This window comes from Cnephaeus nilssonii (assembly GCF_951640355.1).
Source record: "Cnephaeus nilssonii genome assembly, chromosome: 16".
Taxonomy (NCBI): domain Eukaryota; kingdom Metazoa; phylum Chordata; class Mammalia; order Chiroptera; family Vespertilionidae; genus Cnephaeus; species Cnephaeus nilssonii.
This window is the reverse complement of record NC_137087.1, coordinates 61,651,012-61,659,096: the sequence shown is the minus strand read 5'-3', so window position 1 is coordinate 61,659,096 and position 8,085 is coordinate 61,651,012.

Here is an 8,085-nt window from a genome sequence, read left to right as displayed (position 1 = left end):
TTCCTAAACAGACAGACACGCAAAGTGCAAGGCCACGTTCCCCTCTATTAAAGCACAGACGGTATGCTCCCGCCGCACGCCACGTGGCCAGCTCTCCCCCGTCTCTGCCGGTGCCGCAGCCTCAAATCTCAGCCGCCGACCGTCCGTGTCTGGGGAAGAAATACTCAGCCGGCCGGCGGATCTTCTCCAAACCTGGGCCGAGGACAGCGAGCACGGGGGATGAGCGCGGGCGGCGTCCGTCGGTTAACATCGGCAATTCCCCCGCTGCGCTCGCGCTGTTCGTTATTTCAAGGGTAAAAAAAGGATGTTTCACTTAATTTTTTTGAATCTTCCTGGGTTCCCGCAGCTTAACGCGGCGATTTGTCTAAGTGACGGTAATCGCCGGGACCGCGGCGGAGCCTCGTTAGCTCTGAAAGGAACGTGGTGCCATGTCCGGTGGAACCGGCCGGGCACAGGCGGCGGTTGTAACCGGGAGAGAATAATTACCGCAGTAATCAGTGTAATTCACGATAATGGCCGCGCTGAATTTCACACCATAGCTCCGAGCACTTACGTTTAATGAAGGTGGTTTGTGCTTGTTTACTAAAAAGGTTTTTAGCAGAAAATCGATAATGTAACTTCAGTGTTTCTAATTGCAAATGCAATTATTTTTTTTTAAAGCAGCGGTTCAATAAGGATTTTGTAGAGAAAATTGAGGTGTGTGAGTGCTCGAACGCGGCGCGCTAATTAGTCTACCTGTGCATTAGCGCCGGCGCCTTTATATCTATTTATCACGGCGCATGGATTAAATGGATCTGTAGTCAATGTTAAGGCTAGCTAATGGCACGGACATTGAGACTTCTCTGGACGCACAGGCCGGGGTACAGCCTGTCAGCGGGGGGACGAGGCTTTCCCGGGAGAGGGGGTTCAGAGGTCGTCCCGCAAACCCCACGACGGCGGGCCCCGGACGGGAGGGCCCGGCCACGCACCCCGTCCCACGGAGCCAGGGGCAGGGGCGTGCGCGCGTGGATCCACGATGGGGTTACAGATGTTCGCTCACTTGGGGTCACCTCTGTTGCCCCGTCCTAAGCCCGAGACAGCCACGCTGGTGGCGTGGGGGCCGATGCTCTTCTCCCGGGGAGAAGCTTTGGGGGGGCTCCTGGGTTTGGAGGTCGCGGGGAGTCTAGTCTGAACCCCTCACTGGGGAGAAGCTGAGCGAAGGGGGTTGTCTCGGGTCTCAGGACGCCGAGTAAACCGACCCCCTCTACGTAGGGCCAGCGTTCACGACTCGCTGGTGGGAATCGGGGTCCCTGCTCTTTGCCTAATGGGTCCCTTGCTTGGAATGCACCTGAGCCCAACCTCATCCACTGGTTACCATCACATTCCCCCCCCCCCCCCCATCCTCTATCTTCCTTTCTTTCTTTTATTGGTTTCAGAGAGGAAGGGAGAGGGAGAGAGAGAGAGAGAAACATCAATGAGGAGAGAGGATCATGGACCGGCTGCCTCCTGCACGCCCCACACTCGGAATGGAGCCCGCAACCCGGGCCTGTGCCCTTGACCAGAATCGAACCCTGACCCCCTGGGTCATAGGTCGACGCTCATCCCCTGAGCCCCGCGGCTGGGCGCCATCCTCTCTCCTGATGTCTGGTCTCTGAGTCGTGGACACGGATGGGTGATCCGGTCTCGCTGCGCTGGGTGGCGCTTTAGCCCACCAGGGAGGGTGGGAATCAGCTGTTACCCAGCTCAGGTCCCTCAATCGCCTAAATCCCAAACCTGTCCCCTAGACGGGGACTCCTGTCCTTGCTTGGATGACATCCTGGTGTTGCTTTCTCAAAACGAAATTAATTACACACTTGGATGTTTTTCAAAACATGTTTCTATTGACTTTTTAGAGAGAGAGGAAGGGGGAGGGGTAGAGCGAGAGAAACATCCATCGGCTGCCTCCTGCACACCCCTTCCTGGGGATCGAGCCCACAGGCCGGCACGTGTCCTGACTGGGAACCGAGCGGGCGACCTCCTGGTTCCTGGGCTGACGCTCAGCGGCGGAGCCACACCGGACGCTGGCCTGGCTGTTTGGAGTGGAGGGGAGGAGCAGGGCCGTGCGGCTGGGACCCCAGGCCTCACCGGCTCACAGCGCTGCGGGGGCCTGGTGAGGAGGGGTCGGCCGCAAGCCTGAGCCCAGGGCTCTCCCATCACAGCCTCGCTGACGTGAGCCTGGGGGCCGCTGAGCGCCTCGCCCCGCGTCACGGCCTGGCTGCCTGTGCTGTGGAGACTGCCCCCCACCCTCCAGGGCCCGGGCACCCCTCCTCTGGCTTCCTCTTGCACCTCAACCGAGGGGCTTCCCGTGTGCCCTGCATGTGCTGGGCACGCCCACGGTCATCGCCCACCTTCCCAGCAGCCTTTGGGGCGGCAGCACCGTCGCCCCCACGTTCCCCATGAGGACACCGAGCTCAGTGAGGCCGGGGATGGTCCGGGCTCGGAGGCCGGAACTGAACACCTCACTCCACCCCCTCCGCACGGAGCCCCGGTGCTCCAGGCCGCCTCCACCTCGGCGACGAGGCCACGTGACCAGAAGGAGTGGGCTCTCTCATCTCGGGGCTAAAAGTCAGATTTCACTCTGTCTCCCCTGCCCCCCCCCCCCCCGGTTCCTCCCCTCGGGCACCCTGGCATCCTGCCCACGAATCCATAACTGTCAGGGGAGTGAGCGGGCCAGGCCCAGGTGGGCCTGATTTGATTGCCTCCTTAGCAGCCAGCACGGCACCGTCCACGCCGGCCTGAGCCTCTGCGCCGGCTCCGCGGAATGGAGGCTGGGCCCACGGCGCCTTCTGTGTGCCCAGAGCTGGCCGGGCGCCTGGCTGTGACCGTCACGGCGTTTCCCGCAGAGTAAGTACGACGGGGAGCCAGTGCCGGGCGAGCGCTGTCAGGGGGGGCCTGGGGGGAGGGCCGCCCGCCCTGCGGCCTCTGAGGGTCCTCCTTCCCGGCCTCCACTTGCCCATCTGCAGAGTGGAGCCACCGTCCGGCCTGGCTCCCTCCTGGGCGGCCCTTTCCAGGCTCAGAGGCCCTGGTCTTCTTCCCGCCCCTGGGGGAGCCTTCAAAGTGCTTGGCCAGGGAGGGGAGCCGGGTGGCCAGGGAGGAGGAGAGACACGCCCCCAGACGAAGGGCTTTCCGGGCGCGAGGCGGTGGAACCCACAGGCACGGCCCAACCCTTTGGCGGCCGGAGCCCGTCCTGTCGGCTTAGGAAGCTGCTGCGGGGTGCCGGCCGGCGTGGCTCGGCGGATTGGGCGTCGGCCTGTGCACGGGGAGGTCGCCGGTTCGGTTCCGGGTTGGGGCACGTGCCCAGGTTGTGGGCTTGGTCCCCAGTGGGGGATGTGCGGGAGGCAGCCGATGGATGTCGCTCTCTAGATCGATGTCGCTCTCTAGTCAAAGTTTCTGTCTCTCCCTCTTAAAAAAAGAAGGATCAATAGAAATATATTTTAAAAAAAGCTAATGGGGGGCCAGGCTTCCTTCACCCCTTTGGGACGTGGTGGGTGTACAATGTGGCTCCGGGGCCCGCTGGCCGGAATCGCCCCCTCTGGGCCCGGGGAAGGCAGACCCGCCCGCACCCGTGTGACCAACAGGCGCATAGAAACGGGGGTGGGGGGGGTGGTGGTGGGGTGAGGAGCGATGACGTCACACGCTCAGCCAGAGGAGGCGGCTGGGGGAGGCGACTCCCCAGGAAAGCATCGCGGTGCAGAGTGCGCCTCGTAAATAGAAACAAATAGCGGCGCCGGCTCGCTCTCCCGGTCACCCTCGCGGTCACCCGCCCTCCGAGCAGCGGCTGCGTTCTCCGCGGCGCGGGCCGGCACTCGCTCCACACAAACAACCAGCCCGGCTGATCACCGGCAATTAGGCCCGCTATTATCCTAATGGCCCGGCTGCGGCCGCCTCCGCGCGCTTTCAGGGCGGACGCGGGACACGGCGCGGCTGTTTCTGAATCGCCGCGTTCGCTCCTTTTGAAGTCTGGGCGCGGGACTCCTGCTCGGGGCTGTCTGTGCCGGGCCTGGAGCGGGCGCGGCCGCGTTCTCCGACGTGACAGCCGAGCTGAGAGGCCTGGCGTGCTCGAGGCTCAAATGCCTCGCCAAGCAGCTCCTGCCGGTCCCGTCAGAAACGCCTTTGTGCTTCTCGTTTGTTCTCCTCCCACGGCGGCGAGGGCGGCTCTGAGAGCCCGGCGCAGGCCTGGGCCCCGTCGGCACCTTGGTCGTGGGCATGACCTGGCTCTGAGGGCGTGCGTGCCCGGGCACAGGCACGGGGCCCTGGGCAAACGCAGGGCTGTGGCTCGCGGCCTGTGGGCGTCCTCTGTCAGGAACCTGCTTTGCTCCCCGTTTCTTTCATTTCCGGGTGGACTTGGCTGGAGGGGAAGAGGGTCTGTGAGCAGGGTGCCTGCTCCGGGGACCTGCTGGGGGCAGACGGAAGGCCTGCAGCTGGATCTTCAGGCAGCGATGGTGCCGCGAGGGGGCAGGGGTGGTGCCGCGAGGGGGCAGGCAGCGCAGGATCTGAGAAGGAGGGTGTGACCTGGTGGGGGAATCGCTCAGACAGGGTCCCCGAAAAGCTGACTGCCCGGCTGGGTCGACCAGCTGGCTCTTGCGTGGACCTGCAGGTGTGGGCATCTGAGGCCACGGTGTGGGCATCTGAGGCCACGGTCATTGGCAAAGGCGGGTGCTACCTTCGGCTTTGGGTTGCAGCTGTCACGCGGAAAGACACCACGTGGTGGGCACACACACAGGGATTTTGGGGGACGGGGAGGGGGCCTGCCTCAGGGGATCAAAAACGCAGGCGAGATGCTCCGAGTTCCTAGCGAGTCTCCCGGGCGCAGACCAAGCTCCGAGGCCCCGACGGCGAGGCCACAGGAGCGGGTCTGGGAGCAGCTGAGGGCCGGAGGCAGGCACGGGCACCGACTCCCCCGAGACGGCAGCCCCGAGCGCCGCCGCTGCTTCACCCGGACCCCCTCACCTCAGAGCCCGCTGCACGCGCCCGGCTCATTCATCTTCACCCCCTTCACCGCACCGGAGCCCCGCGAGCTGCCTGCATGCCAGCCGGTGTGACAGATGACGTGCGCACGGGGCCGATGCCAGGAGCGGTCCGCGCCGGCCGTGCATATTTATCGATCGCCAGATTCCCGATAATCTGATGCCCGTCACAGCTGACAGCCTCGCGCGGGGTCAGCTCGCGGGGCTAACGAGCCTGCTCGCGAGATGGATGTTGCTCTCCATTGTTCTCTCACCTCGCGAACGGGGCCGGCGGGACACCTCCCCGCCGGGGCCGACGCTCCGGGACCTTTTTCGTAAAAAATAAAAATAGTTGACGTTAACATGAAACAAAGCCCCGAGCTACGGAGTCTCCGCATTTTCATACGCGGCGGACGCACGGCCGCCTGGCGCCTGGGCGGATGGAACTCTCATTACGGGCACGGCGCTCGCGGCTCCGTCCTGGCAGCAGGGGCCCGGGGTCTGACGGCTGGGACGGATCAGCCCGGGAGGATGGGAAGGACCAGAGGGAGACGGGAGTCTGGGGGTGAAGCCCGCCAACAGGAAGGCTCGCTGCCCTCGGAGGCACGGGGGTTTCTGGGTCCCGAGCTCCCACGCCGCGGCGAGCAGCCGGCACAGGAGGCAGCTCCCCGAGAAAAGGGAGGGTGGGGAGCAGAGTTCGCAAAGAGGACTCCGTGCCACGGGGCTGCAGGTGAACGAGTGACACGGGAAAGGTGAGGCAGGCTCCCACGCCCGAACCCAGAGCCCTTCGAAAGCCCAGCGTGGACACATCTGTCTGTCCATCCACCCATCCATCCACCCATCCATCCCCCTCCCCCCCGTCGGCCCGAGGGTCACCGGATGGCTCTCCCAGGGGGTCCGTCCTATAGAACCGTGGGCATTTACCGGGCACAGACTCACTGTGCAGTCGTGAGTACCTACGGGCCAGGCAGTGTTTGAGAACGGGTTGCATGCCTGGCAGGGCCGCCGAGGACTTGGGTTCTTTAAGAAAGCAGAGGAGGCCAAGGCCGGTTTGGCTCAGTGGATAGAGCGTCGGCCTGTGGACTGAAGGGTCCCAGGTTCGATTCCGGTCAAGGGCATGTACCTTGGTTGCGGGCCCATCCCCGGTAGGGGGTGTGCAGGAGGCAGCTGGTCGATGTTTCTCTCTCAGCGATGTTTCTGACTCTCTGTCCCTCTCCCTTCCTCTCTGTAAAAAATCAATAAAAAAAAAAAAGAAAGCAGAGGAGGTCTTGGTTTGATGCCACATCTTACAAAGGCGGTGTAGGCCCGTGGTCGGCAAACTGTGGCTCGTGAGCCACATGCGGCTCTTTGGCCCCTTGAGTTTTTTGCAAAGGCCAGCTTAGGAGGACCCTAATTAAGTTAATAACAATGGACCTACATATACAGTTTAAGTTTAAAAAATTTGGCTCTTAAATTTCAATCGTTGTCCTGTTGATGTTTGGCTCTGTTGACTAATGAGTTTGCCGACCACTGGTGTAGGCGATGGGCTTCTTCACGTCCACGCGCCCGTCCCGGCTCTAGCCCAGCGCGGACACCCACACGGACACACGATGGGATTAGCGGAACTTGGCTGCTTCTTTCCAGAACTTTCTCCACCATGAATCCCTGTGGCCAGCGCCAGCGTGGAGGAGCGTTAATTCATCACGTTGCTTCTAGGCACAAACACTGAAGATCACCCGGCCGGCGTGGCTCACTGGTTGAGCGTCGACCTATGATCCAAAAGGTCATGGTTTGGTTCCGGTCAGGGCACATGCCCCGGTTGTGGGCTCGGTCCCCGGTCAGGGCTGTGCAGGAGGCAGCTGATCCATGGTTCTCTCTCATCGTTGTTTCTACCTCTCCTTCCCTCTCCCTTCCTCTCTGAGATCAATTAAAAAAAAAAAGAAAGAAGAGAATTATGTGCGAGAGAGACGCAAGTTAAAGCCACCCTGGGCAGCTTTAATTTAGGCAAATTACGGGGAGTGGTTGCTATGGCAACCAGTAGACAATATGGTGTTTATGTTGCTATTGAGCTACCTTGCGCTTCACTGAAACCCGGAGAAGACGCCCGGGCGCCCGGAGGGCACGTCTCATGGCGGCTCCCTCTCCGTTGGAGGGTTTGTTTACCCGGACTTGGCGCCTGCGACCGCGGACAGCCCGAGGGCTGGTGTGTCTTGTTCATACTTTCCTCCCTGAGACGCCCCTGTCAAAGCCTCGTCCGGTGGCGTCTGTGAGCGTGCCGGCCATCACCTCGGGGGGACTCTGTGGTTCAGCCTCCGTGCCGTGAGGCGTGGCCTGGGGGTGGGGGGGCGGGGAGGTCTGTTGAAGTCGGGCCTGAAGGCCAAGCACACTTGAGAATTCGGGGGCACACACGTGAGAGGTTGGGGTGTTCTCATCATGGGCGTTTGGTCGTTGGCACCGTTGTGAGAAGCGCGGGGGTCCTCTCTGGGACAGTGAGGGTGCTGCAAAGGGGCCTCCAGAGGGAACGCCAGTGGAGGGGCGCGGGGGGCGGGGGGCCTGGGGCGCGGAGAAGAGGGCAGGTCCCATTCTCCTGCGGGAAACGGGTCCCGGTTTGGACTTGGGGCTTGGCAGCTGGAGCCCAGCAGCTCACCAGGAGGCGCTGCGCCTTCGCCACCCCAGACCCACTTCCAGGGCCGCTGGGCAGACTCGGGGGCCGCCAGCCCTTCCAAAGCTTAAAGCAGGACGGATTCACCTCGGTTAACGGAGCGATTGGACGTCCCGGAGTTTAAGGACCCGTGCACGGCCTCACCACCCTCAGGACGGGGGAAGCCCGCTATGTGTCTATATATATCCCCGGAAATGGGGCCGTTTCTCGGAAAAAACGCCCCAAGGGGGCAGCCGTGGGTCTTTGCTCAGTTAATGGAAACAAACCCTGTGCCAGAGGAGACAGCGGGCGGGCCGGGACCTGCGGGAGGCGGGGAGGGAGGGCGGTGAACGGTGCGAAGAGCCGTGTTCGGTCCCCTGATTCGTAATCCCATCCGTCTCCGGAGCCGCAGTGCCCGCCGCACCGTGGTGGCCTCTGATCGCAAAGCCCCTTAGACGGTGAGTAAGGCAAGCGAGACTCCATTGTGTGTCTGGCCCCAGA